Below are 12607 nucleotides of genomic sequence, written 5' to 3'. Positions count from 1 at the left end.
TTATATTTAGCAGTTATAGTTTAATAGTAAAGAGTAATAACCATACCTGGAAAATGCCAAATGAGAATAAATATTGTCGCTTTGCTGACAGAAATGTACATATAAAAGGATTAGTATGGCGGATAGTTCATCTGAGAATCCTGTTAAACATAATTCTATAAATACACATTGTTTTCAGGTAATCTTTGTAAAAACAAGACATACAGGAGTAATCAGTTTAAGTCTAATGATTGTGACAGTGTTCTGGAAATCCTGCCCTTGAAATGCAAAGTATTGAGTAGAAAACTGTTCTGAGTACATTGACTTTCCCTGATTGAAGATGCAGTATAGACAGCTGATCTTTGCTTTGAGACTAAATTTTACCTGCTTTGGATCCTTTTGATGCCTTTACTTCTATATGCTGGATGTAGATGGATAATGTCACACAGAGCTGGTATTAGGAGTGACATGTTAGGTCACTGTCGCCTGAAGTCACTGCTTCTGAATCAGGTCTGTCCAGAGGAACCACACGTGCACTCATTCAGTCAGGCAGCCAAGTTACCTGCACTGGCTCAGGTCTTCTGCAGGCTTTGGTTTTGTGTGGATTAAGGAGAATTTACCTGATCCTTTCCACCAGGACCACTGTTGGAAGCCATAATCTCCTGGGGAGTGGTGGGTGTGTAGGTAGTGGTAATGTTCTTGCAGTCTGTGTTTCCAAAATAATTTTTGCCTATATTTGCATTTATGTGCAGAAAGGAGGGGTATTCCAGTTTGCTCTTTAAGGAGTTCAAGGGAAATTTCCTCTGAAGTCATTCTTTCAAAAAGTCTTTCCAGTTACTGTTTGAGCTGAACTGTAGTTATTCCATGGGTGAGTGTTGTTAGCTTGCAGCAGGTGTGTGATGATACAAGTTGGCTTGTTCTGCAGTGAAGGAAGGTTACAGAGAAGCTGCATTAGCTTGATCTTGGTGCAGGTGCAGACTTCTCAAGTAGCACATGATAATCTTTGACAGTGAGTGTTTTTTGCCAAAGAACTGAGTTTGGAACTGGAAGACAGTTCTTCAAAACAGGGAGACTGAATTTTCTTTTCTGTGTAGCCATGGACGTGTATCTAAACAAGATGGAATGTTTGCCACTATATCCCTTGAAAACTAATCTGCTTTGCTCACGGTATTTCTAAATTGTATTTTCTTTATATGTTGGCTGTTGTAATGTTTAGCTGGTTTTCATGGCAGAGTAATTTAAAAGCTTGCTGTGGTGCTACAGATACAGTAAACTGAGAGTACTGCTGGAAATTTTTTGTGTGTGTGCTTAGCAAAAAGATATGTAAGTTCATTATTTGGAGTGTGAAATAGCACCAGTAAAAGCTCCTTGGAGTAAAGCAGATGAAACCACAAGACATATTGAAAAATGTCTTGGCTAACTTGTTCAGTAGTTCTTTTATTTTCAGTTTGTGCTCTCGTTTGGTCTGTACATGCTTTATGTTTTTCATCTAGTGCGTTTTGCAAGAAAAGAAGGAGATGGCCTTAATTTGATGCACCAACTTTAATCTTCGGTCAGCTAAATCTGCTGATTTTGAATTACCTCAATTTCCCCTGAGGTTTTTACATTATTTGTTCAGTAATCTACATATTATCTTTATAGACCCTTACATGTATAAACCTGGTACCAGGAGTTAGTTTTCTTCTCCAGATCTTGAATTTTTAGCAAACTTTCATCTTTAAAATAAATTACCATGTTGTCATGGGAATTGGTAAGAAAACATTGGCTACAAAATATTACCCAGAAGTGCTGTGACATCCTCAGGCGTGAGCAGCATACTATGTAGGTGAATATTTGTCAGGGTTTAACCACAAGGCAAAACATAGCCCCATTATCTACTGTGAAGAAAATTAACTCTATCCCAGCCAAAACCAGCACATTCTTTCACACTAGAATCACTTCAGCTTCCCAGGAAGCTACTTAAATGATGCAAGCAGTATTTATTAACACTACACATTGTTTATAAGCCTATTTTCTGTAAGTATCCTGTGTTTCTTCTTCTTGGAAGAGCTTTGAGGAAAAAAAATGCTGTGTTGGATTTTATCTGTGTAATTCTGTTCACCCTTCAAGCATAGTTTTTTCCCAAAGTTCCCTAGATCAGCATTTGAGACAGAAAATTAGAAATTTGACCTACTTATTTTATATGTAAGTTTCCATCAGAATATTAAGGAAGGAGACAAACCTTTCACATTTTATCAGCATGAGTGTAACAATTGAAGAAAGATCAAAACAATAAATCTGTCCAGGTAAAGTTCTCCTAGAGAAAAAAGAGATTTTTCCTAATGTACTTGTCAACCTGCATGCTGTAAGAGCTGTTCTGATAAAAAAATCATGTTGTGACACCAAATAGTGGGGGTTTTCCTCCTGTTTGCCAGAATCATCACTGTGGTAAAAGTATTTCTATTCCAATGTACCCACAGGACAGGGATTATAATGAAAAAAATGAATAAAGCATTATAATGAAAAAAATGAATAAAGCCTTGCAATCATTAGTTTGGATGATGCCTCAAAGGCTTCTGAGTGCTGGCAGTCTGAAGATTTTGTAGGAAGAAAGATGGGACTGTGTGGCTCAGTGTACAGCTTCTTATGCATTTTGATTTGTTTCTTAATGCTTGGGTAATGTGATGATTGATGGCAGGTACTGGGAGGCTTCCTCTAGTACAGGGCATCCACATCCCATTTCTATCAGGTGCCCATGTTGAGAAAGTGCAGTAGCAAGTAGCATATTATTCTTGTTTTTCTGCTGTACAACTTTAATGATGATTTACTACAGAACTCTAAACAGCCAGACTTTATAACATTTTTATGCAGCTTAAAGAAACCTGGAAAAAATTGATGGAACTGTGTGAGTGTGCTCACTTAATTTTTAATTGTGCAGTAGAGAAGGTGGTAGAACCTAGGCAGATAAAATGTGGTAATGATGCAATCAATTCATACATTATATCCATAAAGTTGGTGAGGTTTTAAGTACTTTATTGCTCAGTAGCAGTTCATCAGAGATGTGCATCTGTAATATTTTGTATAGTTATATGTGTAGATAGCTCACATTTTATGAGAATATCTGTTATAGATTGGTGTGATGGTGTTTATATTGTACAAGATGAGAATCTGTCTTTTTTCTCTGTGTGTTTTCTAGCTTACAATTTGAGTCTAGAAGATGGAAATAATTATTTCACTGCTTGAGTAAAGTGGTTAAACAGGGCTGTGGTCCTTTTTGAAGTTTCGAATTTATTGATGTTCTTGTACTAATATATGTGCTTACTTTTAACAGTGCCAGGAATCCAAATGCATTGAGGTTGAACCTCCACAATTGAGAGGACAGCCTTTGAGGAGTTACAGGAAGGTCAGGTTGTGGAAATAGAAGTACACAGATTTTGAGCCTGAGCTAAAACCATGAAATCATTACATTGTTATGATCATTTTTTTTAAATCTATCATTACATGTTGAGTAAGGACAAAAGGACCTCATACACCACTAATTACATTTTCTTTTTTAATTGCTCTAAAGTGTTAAGCTCCTGAGCAAAAAATACACAAAAGATTACTGAAGAGGGCTTTATAGCATTAAACCAACTTTGAGGTCTGTTTTTCATTGGTGTTTCAAGGGACTATTAAGGTTTCTTTAGTGTTTGACTTCTGGAGGGCATTGTGTTGAAATCCAGCCTTCTTGGAGCTCTCTCACCAACAGGAAAGTGATGATAGAACAGCCTTTGAGCAGCATAGTAAATCACCCAGCCCTAGCAATAATAGTGCCCATTAGGGACGCTCTTCCCCCTCCCTCTGCTCAGTTTCCAGCTGCACTAATAGAGCAGCACATCAAGCAAGGCTGTAAATAAAAGTTACAGCCTAATAGGTGGGTGCTGAAGTGGAACGGACGGGAGCTGAGGCGTGGAGGCCTTATTGCTGCTCATCAGCAATTACAAACAGGATGAAGTGCCTGGGACTGGCACTGATGTGGCAGGAGCTGATAGAGGCTGGGAGATGACGCTGTACCGTGATCAGATGATGTATGATGATGGCTTTTTACTGCCTCAGCTTATTGCCTAGTTCTGTGACATGCTGGATTATCTGTTCCGTGCTCCCATATCTATCTGGATGGACAGGTTGGTTTCCTCTCCTCCTGGTTATCTAAGAGCCTTCTCAAAGTGTTATGATTATTGTAGACTAAAATCCGCCTAGTGGTAAGGATCATAATAGTCATAGCAGTAAATAAAATTAAGGACTTGCTCTAATTTTATGATTTATTTCCACTATTGCTTTTCTCAGCTATACAAAGCCCCCCTTGTTCATTAAAAATTGGGGATGTGCTTCACCTGAACTTTCTTTTACACTGAAGGCATCCCATGATTTTAGACTAATTGAGTTAGTTGGAGAATCCAAAGAGATGGGTTTGGGGTCCATACATCAAAAAGTTCATTAAAAGTCAGCTATAGCTGTGATGATCCTTGCCTCTGAGTTAAAAAACTTCAGCTGTTCCTGGGAAGGTTTATAAGAGCTTGTTAGCACACAATAATTGGTAATTTTATTTTTTTTTTGTAAAAAAGTCTTTCTTGATTTTTATCTATCACAGTCTAGCACATTTCTGTGCTAGACATCTAAATCATCGCTTTACTAAACTGCAGTGAAAAAAGCTTTGAATTTTAGTCCATATTTGCTTTGAACTAAAGAGAAGTTTTGCAAGCATCTTCATAGTTCATACATTAATCACTCATGCTGTTTACTTTTGAAGAGAATTTTCTTCCAAGTAGTGGAAAAAACACAGCATTCAGAAATTAAAAGGTATGCAGCAGCATGACAGCATATGAAAACAGTGACTCCTGTCCCTGTCTGTTCAGTACAGGCAGGATAAAATAAATAGATTATTTTTTTATCATCTTATGGTATTAGGACAGGAATACTTGTTTGCTTCTGTCTTAAAGTACACGAAACTAACTGACTGGAAACTTTTCACAGACAGAATTACTTTGAAATTAACTTTCACACTTAGTGGCTCCTAGGTGTACCTTTTCTTTGCATTGATCATCAAGTGAGGAAGCTGGATAGCTGAGGTGGCCAAAGGGATTAAAAATGTATTATGGCTGTGAAAGCCCTCTTTCACATGCTGTATAGATAAATTACAAATACTTAAGAGACATGCCAGTAATTTTATTTAGGGCTAACTCCTTTTTGTTACCATTCTGTTGTAGTCATTCTTGAAAGGATGATTTGCCTTAAGAAATAAAATTACTGTTGTGGAATAAGATAAATAGATGAACATGATAACTTACATGCTTACTAGTGTTTCCCATTTTTTAACGTCTTTGTAGTCCCAAAAGCCACACTAACTGAGATCAATTCTCTTAGGACCATGTAAGGCAGTTGAACATGATCTCCAAGAAAGAAAACTCCCGGGTATAAGAACAGTTTAATAATTAAAATAATAATAAATTGTAAAAAAAGGAAAATAGCAAAAAGGAGAGAGAAATAACCAACTTTTGCCAGCCAGTTCTTGAGCAGCAGCCCCTGGCCAGCTTTCCCCCTGGTTTATATGCTGATTATGACACCATAAGGTATGGAACATCCCTTTGGACAGTGGGGGTCAGCCGTCCTAGCTGTGTCCTTTCTCAGCTTATTGTGCTCTCCAGCCCCTCTCATTGGTGGGATGAGGTGACAAGCTGAAAAGCTCTTTACTCTGTGTAAACACTGCTTAGCAACATCTAAAACATCAGTGTGTTATCAACATTATTCTCATCCCAAATCCAAAGCAGAGCACTGTACCAGCTAGGAAGAAAACTCCAGTGGAAACCAGGACAATAACAATCAACCATATTTTCCCTTGTGGGGAGGAAAAAACCCCAACCCAGTAAAATAGAGGCAAAACACAATAATCAGAATCTGTCTGTCGTTGGGGAGGAAGGGCCTCCTGGCCTGTGTGGCCTCCCAGCAGGTGCTGACACACACACACCTCATAGTACTCCCAGCTCTCTGAGGTCAGTTCAAGTTCAGCATCCTAACAGAAAATGTCCTCCGAGTACTTAAACTATTATTCCCACTATCTTTATTTATCCTCTCAAATCACCCAAATTCATCTTCTTTCATCCTTTGTGCAATTCAGATAAGCCCTTGAAACTTTTTTATTCTTCACCAAATAACCCCTTTAAGACTTTCTGGGTTTGTGTAAGTCCATTTCTCAGCTTTCACATGTCTTTATCTCTTCTTGCTGCTTTTGTTTCAAATTTTTCATGTTTCATTTCCAAATTCTGAATCCCATAAAAAAGAACAACTTGGAGGAAAATGTACTTGGGTCAATAGGACAGGATGATCTCTTGAGAGGAGTTCACATTGAATTGTCAGCCAATAAGGAAATTATTTTGAATGTCAAACTAAAGATACCAGATGATAGGAATAAACACTGTCTGGATTAACTGTTTTAGGAGCAGTATAGCTGGCTGATTAAGGGCAGAGATTTTTTCCCCTCTAGTTGACACTAGAATAGGTACTCACAGAGGCTGTGAAGTCTTAGTCTTTGAAAAATTTTTAAAATGTACCAGGCCCTGAGCAACCTGATCTAATTTCTTTGATGTTTTACTCTGCATCGAACAGGAGGCTGGACTGCATGACCTCCAGAAATCCCTTCCAACCTAATTTTTTCAGTGACACTAATGGAAAACAAATACGATGTGAGTCTTTAGAGATACTTAGTCTAACCTCAGTAGCATTCGTAGCACTTAATGAAAACTGAGGTCTGGAAAGTACAGGCAAGCATTTAGTGCCTCAAGGACTTAAAGCTCTGTGGAGAAGAGCCAGGAGAGAGACTCTTGGAAAGGTGGGAGGGTTGGGATGGTCAGTGCAAAGCAAAGATATGGGAGAGCAGTCCATGCAGCAGCATTCTCTTGGGCCATGAGCAGGATAAATGACCTGTGCTTTTGTAAATGAGACTCTCCTGTCCTGAAAAAATGTGTGCTGCTGCCCTCAACATTTTCTCACTACATTTTCTCTATGGGCTGATGTTTTTCAGTCTGGTTGGTGAAATTGTTGCCAAATAGAAAACTAAGCAATTGTCTTTTAAAATTCAGATATTACCACCTCTTTTTACCAAAGTCTTAGGGAATTATGACTAAGAATTTGTCTTCAATTTGCTGAAACTGAAGAGCTAATATTTTGTCCTTCATGTATATTTTGGTTAAAATGAAACAGCTTTATCTTGATTATTTTTTAGTGGTTTCATGCCATGTTTAGTTTTCAGAACTCTCAATTAAGTGATCTCTGACAGTAGGTATATACAAGAATATATTAAAGACTATACATCTATTACCCTTATTTAACTTAGTTCTCCCAACAGCTCTGAACTCCTTGTTTTTTAACCAGAGACTGCTGGAAAAAATTGCATCTCATAACTTTAAACAAAGCACATCTCCATTAATTTAAAGAGTAGAGAATTCAGGGTTGTACGTCTTGCATTTCTCACCTACACTCTACTGCAAGAGGATTTGGGGAGCCTAGGGTTTGCTTTACTTTCAACAATATGGAGAATATCACAAAAATAGTTGAGATCATTAACTTTAAAAACCTGTCTCCTGTCAAGCTGAAAAATTGAATTGATTTTACCTCAGCAGTCAGCACCCTCATCTGATCTGTTCAGATCAGACAGCTTCCTTACAGGTATGCTTTAGCAAATGATATACATACTTTTAAATTTATAATTATAAACTTATAATTTATAATTTTAAAACTCTTACTTTACTGCACTGGAGATTTTTTTAATGAAATTAAGCATTAAATAACCAGCCTGAAATATATTTGGAACAAATAGCCACTTACATTTACTTTTTAATTAATTTTTTTTGTTTAATTTTTTTTTTTTTTACTGTTTTAAAACACATGTAACTTGTAGGGAACAAATCCACGATCAGATTCCTGCTGTACTTTTTGATGTGAGTGCCCCAAAGATTTCATCTGACTCTTTGTGAAGTTCTCTATTCTGACTATTTATTTCAGTGAGCATCAGACAACTTCTGAGAACAAGTTTTCAGTGTTTTCATTTAGATGATGGTTTTCATAAGGACTTCAGAAATAGATGAAGGTAATTTTAAAGCCTTTTGGATGTATTCTTTAGTCTGTTGAACATACACAGGGAAAGTGTAACTGCCTAGAAAGTGAGGAAGTTGCTTTCATGACAATTCTGTGAACATACAAATGATGTCTTTTTTCTGTTTCTGTTCCAAATTATTTCCATAACATGAACTTTGAGGAATAACTAATAACTAATGAGAGCAACATCTTGGAGCAAAAGAGGACTGAAAAGGATCTGGGTATAATATACAAGACAGTTCATGTACTGTTGCATCCTCCAAGTTTCACTGATCTGTTCTTCCTCTCCCTGGTCTTTGGTTCAGGTTTGCGTAGAAGCTTCCCAAACATCTCCTTTCCAAACAGTAAGAACTACCTGGTGAACCAGCATGACTTCTAGTGTACTGTAGACACCAATCAGGTGTACAGGAATTGTGTCCTATGCCAGGGTTGGTTGTTTCCCCCAAAAAAAAATTTGCTAGAAAAATGAATACAGTCAAAATACAAACTATATGATATAAATCGTTAAGCTTTATTTAAAGTAATGGAATTAAAACCAAGTTTGATTAGCTGTACATTTCAGAATGTACCTTCTCACAAATGCATTCAGGAAAATTTTTATCAAAATATAAAAGCTCTTAGGGTTTTTTCCTTGACATTAATCAGGTACAATCCTTGGAGCTATAGTCTCTCATTGCAAGATTTCTGTTACTAATGACATCACTGAAGTTCTGCACTTAAAAGACAAATTAGTTTTTTGAAAGATAAATATTGATAAGTATTTTTTTCACTGCTAGCAGGCAAGAGTTCTTTACAATTCCTCTTCTGAATATCTCTCTTAGCCTTGGAAAACCCTCATTATGCCAATGGGGGAAGGGTCTACTAAGGAAAGCTCTGTGTATGAATGAAAAATAACAGAGCAAATATTTTCTATATAGAACTTGTTTTAGGCTATTAGTTTGAAGAATTACCTTCCTGAATACTGTATACCATCTGATTGATGAGGACATAGCTGGAGTATACCACTAGGATTTGGAAGCAGAGCAGCACCGCTTATTTATGCACACTGGAGCTGACTAGCAAATATGAAATATTTATAACATTATCTGTTCTTGCTAATCATATTTTAGAGAATTTCACAAAGCATAAGAAAGTTCTCATTAAAGTCAGCAAAACCAAAACTATGATATTGTTGAATGCTTTCAAATTTCCTATTTTATCAGAACCAGTGTGAGCTTATTTGTGTGTATTTCTACATACATATTCAGATATGTAGATATGCATATTTGAGTACTACTAAGTAGTCTTCAGGTGCTGAGGAATGGCCAGGATGTTCATGATTTGTCTTCATAGGTTCTTCATAATGTGTATTAGTGTTAATGCCTTTTTTCTTTCTACTTGTGTCTTGTTCTTCCAGTTAGCTATTTGTAGTGTGCATTATCCCTTCACTTAATAATCCTGTTCTGATTATTCAGGCCACTTAGGATGTCATTTGTTCTCTAACTTCAAGTGTCACCAGAATTGGCCTTTGTCCTTCTCCAAGCCCATACCCTGTTACTATTAAAGTACATAATTTAATAACGAGGCAAGAAGTTCAAATTGACACCATAAATTTTTTTTTGTAATTTTTTTAAATTTAGTGTTGTGGCCCTTTTTCTCTTCTGGCCTTTTCAAGGTTCATTATTTATAATAGTCTGAATATATGAAGATGAGATGCTGCTTGTGAGCCATTACAAAAACCCCCACCAACAACTTATACCAGCTTCCCTTAGCATCCTTAGAATAGTATCAAGCTTCTACCCTGCATCAACTGCCCCCAGTAATCAAGGCAATGGGAATTCAGCCTCATGCCTGTACACACCAGCAGTCACTGTGTGTGTATCTGGCTGTCAGCAGCTGTTGTTAAACACGTTCTTCAGGTGTTTACCCTTGGACCATGAGATGAGCAGCAGTCCTGGACTGTCCAACCTGTTCTCTCTTCACAAGTTCATCTGTTGTGTCTCTGAAGGTTTACAGACTTCTCCCATGGGTATAATTCAGGAAAGGAACCCCACTCACATAGTTTTCTAAACAAACAAAATCCTTCTGTCAGCCAGCAGCAGCAGAGGTGGCCATTGCCTTAGGAAATGTTCTAACTAATTGAAATGCCTGAAGTTAATCCATCAAAGGAACTCTACAGTACAGGTGCCTGAATACATTTAAATATGTGCTTGTTTGAATCAGTCTGATATATAAGTAAAAATGTTTGAGAAATAAATTAACATTTCTTTTAACTAAAGACATGCTGACATCAGAGAGTATGGGAAAGTAATGCAAAAACTGAAATATAAAACAGAGTATAGGAGCCTAAATACAAGATGAAAACTAATTAGCTTTTCACATAATTTAACAACTATGAATTTTATTGACAGGAAAGTATAATAGCAATTTTCACACTTTTTCTAATTATAGCTTAGCTAAAAGGCATGCAGGAGCCAGTGTAGTTCACTATTTCTCATACATTTTCAACATGCATTAGATTAGTCCCTTCTGTTTCATTAGAGATGGTAGTTAGCACCCTCATTAAGTTACACTTCCTTTTTCCAGGTAATAATACTGACAGTACGGGTTTAGCAAAGAAAAAAAAGTGAGTGGTGGGAAGGAATTAGTACATAATTTTTAATTTTATTTTCCTGTCCATGAATCTTAGAAGTAAGAAAGGCTGAGGGTGGGAGAGAGCTCAGGAAACTAATCCAACCTCCCTGCTTAGAGCAGTCACCTAGAACAGGCTGGGACCTGGGTCCAGTCAGGTTTTGAGTACCTCAAAAAATGGTTTTGAGTACCATTTGTGGATGGAGCTTCCACAAACCCACCTGGGCAGCTTCTGCCAGTGTCAGGTCTCCCCTACAGTAAGAAAGCCTTTTCTTATGTGCAAGTGGAATGTTACCCAAACTGTACATATGATTACACCCCCACACTTCTCTGTTTTTCTGAAATCATCATAATTAATATCCATTCACTCACATACATAGATACATGTATATCTATATCCTCTTTTCTAGCAATGCATGTCATGTGTGCCACCTCTCATTTTGGAAAAAATGAAGCCATGTTGTTGTTGAACATGAAAATACCACTTACACTCAAAGCAGTATACATGCTAAGTTCCTTTTTTGGTTTTTGAGTGTTTGTTTGGTTGTTTGTTTTGGGGTTTTGGTTTTTTTTTTAATTAATCCAATACTTCAAGTCTATAACGGAATCTTTTTCTTAGCTCTGTTGCAAAGGGGGAAGGAGAATTTTTCTGTCAAGTGTTTGAAGCACATCAGTAATGTTTCACATTTGGAACATTTTGCAGCAATTCTTCCACTTATGTGTCTCAAACAGCTAGGCTGAAAGTTGTGGGGGGGTTTTATTGGTTGTTTTTACTCATTAGAGCTGGAAACAACTACTGTTGCATGGTTTTGGTGATGGATGAGAAATAATAACTTATGTAATACAACTTAGGAGTGTTATTTATAGTCTCCAGTGTGATTTCATGGAGAGCCTCCTGAGGCAAAGAAGCAACTGGTGGGATGTGAGTTCTGTAGAGGCTGTTCCCATGTGGTCTCTCTATTCCACATTGTTTAGGGACATTGAGTTTTAGTGCAGTTGCTTTTAAACTCTATGGAGGGGAAAAAATAAATCAGTGAAATAATGATGCTAAGGGCCCTGCAATGATACTGGAAAAGAGATTGTGTGGTTAAATATTACCAAAGGGCTTATATAAGATATTTTTGAGACATCTGTCTGTAATATTTTTTAAAAAACTGAGGTGAATTCACAAAAGAAATACATTTCTGGTGAGTGTTAGTGCTTCCAAAGAGGTTCACAGCCTTGAGATGCAGTCACAATTGTGTGAGAAGACAAGATAAGATGTTCATTTCAGTGAAATATCAGAGTTTCAGAATGACATTTTCCACAGCACTGTGCAGCAACAGGGAGGGACTGAGGTGGTCACAGTTGTCAGACTTGGCTTATGAGGTGTTAATCTTGATTTTCTGTTTCTTCAATAATAGTAACAAACAAAAGGGTTTTGGAACAACTATGTTAATTTTAGATTCATTTGAACTGGAGAGATTATTTTAAATTATGATTCTGGTAAATGTGATAGGGAAGATTTGTATAGAGGCAGTTTTTTCTAGATGAAATTTTTAATGCATAATCAACGTGCCAGGCAGTTAAGTAATCCCTCATCTAAGAACAGAATAATGACTTTTAAAAATAAAAAAAAACAACTAGAAATTGGCAACAAGCTATTGCTCAGATTTTAGTTAATCCATGTTACATTGTTATAGTCTGTGACTATGCAAGTTTCTTCATGGGCAGCGGTTTTAACAGCTTAAGCTGCTTCTAAAATAGTTTCAGGGGAGATGGCAGTAATGTTTGAGGTTCATTAAAGACTGCTTGTTCTGGTGTTTGCACAGACAGCTGAGATCATAAATGCCAGTCTGTGTGATGGGTTCTTTATGATAAGGAAAAAACCTGATTGAGTGCCTCAAAAGCTGTCATGAAACCAGAGATT

At 37.0% G+C, this 12607-nt stretch overlaps 1 protein-coding gene across 1 annotated transcript in view; it reads left to right on the top strand.

Moving 5' to 3' along the window:
- Nucleotides 1-12607, top strand: part of ZFAND3 (zinc finger AN1-type containing 3) — a 133796-nt gene that overhangs the window by 98380 nt on the left and 22809 nt on the right. The gene's annotated exons all lie outside the window — the stretch shown is intronic.

Source organism: Pyrgilauda ruficollis, unplaced genomic scaffold (genome assembly GCF_017590135.1).
Source record: "Pyrgilauda ruficollis isolate IOZ18807 unplaced genomic scaffold, ASM1759013v1 scaffold4, whole genome shotgun sequence".
In the NCBI taxonomy this organism is placed as follows: Eukaryota; Metazoa; Chordata; class Aves; order Passeriformes; family Passeridae; genus Pyrgilauda; species Pyrgilauda ruficollis.
This window is presented reverse-complemented; position numbering and strand designations above follow the sequence as displayed.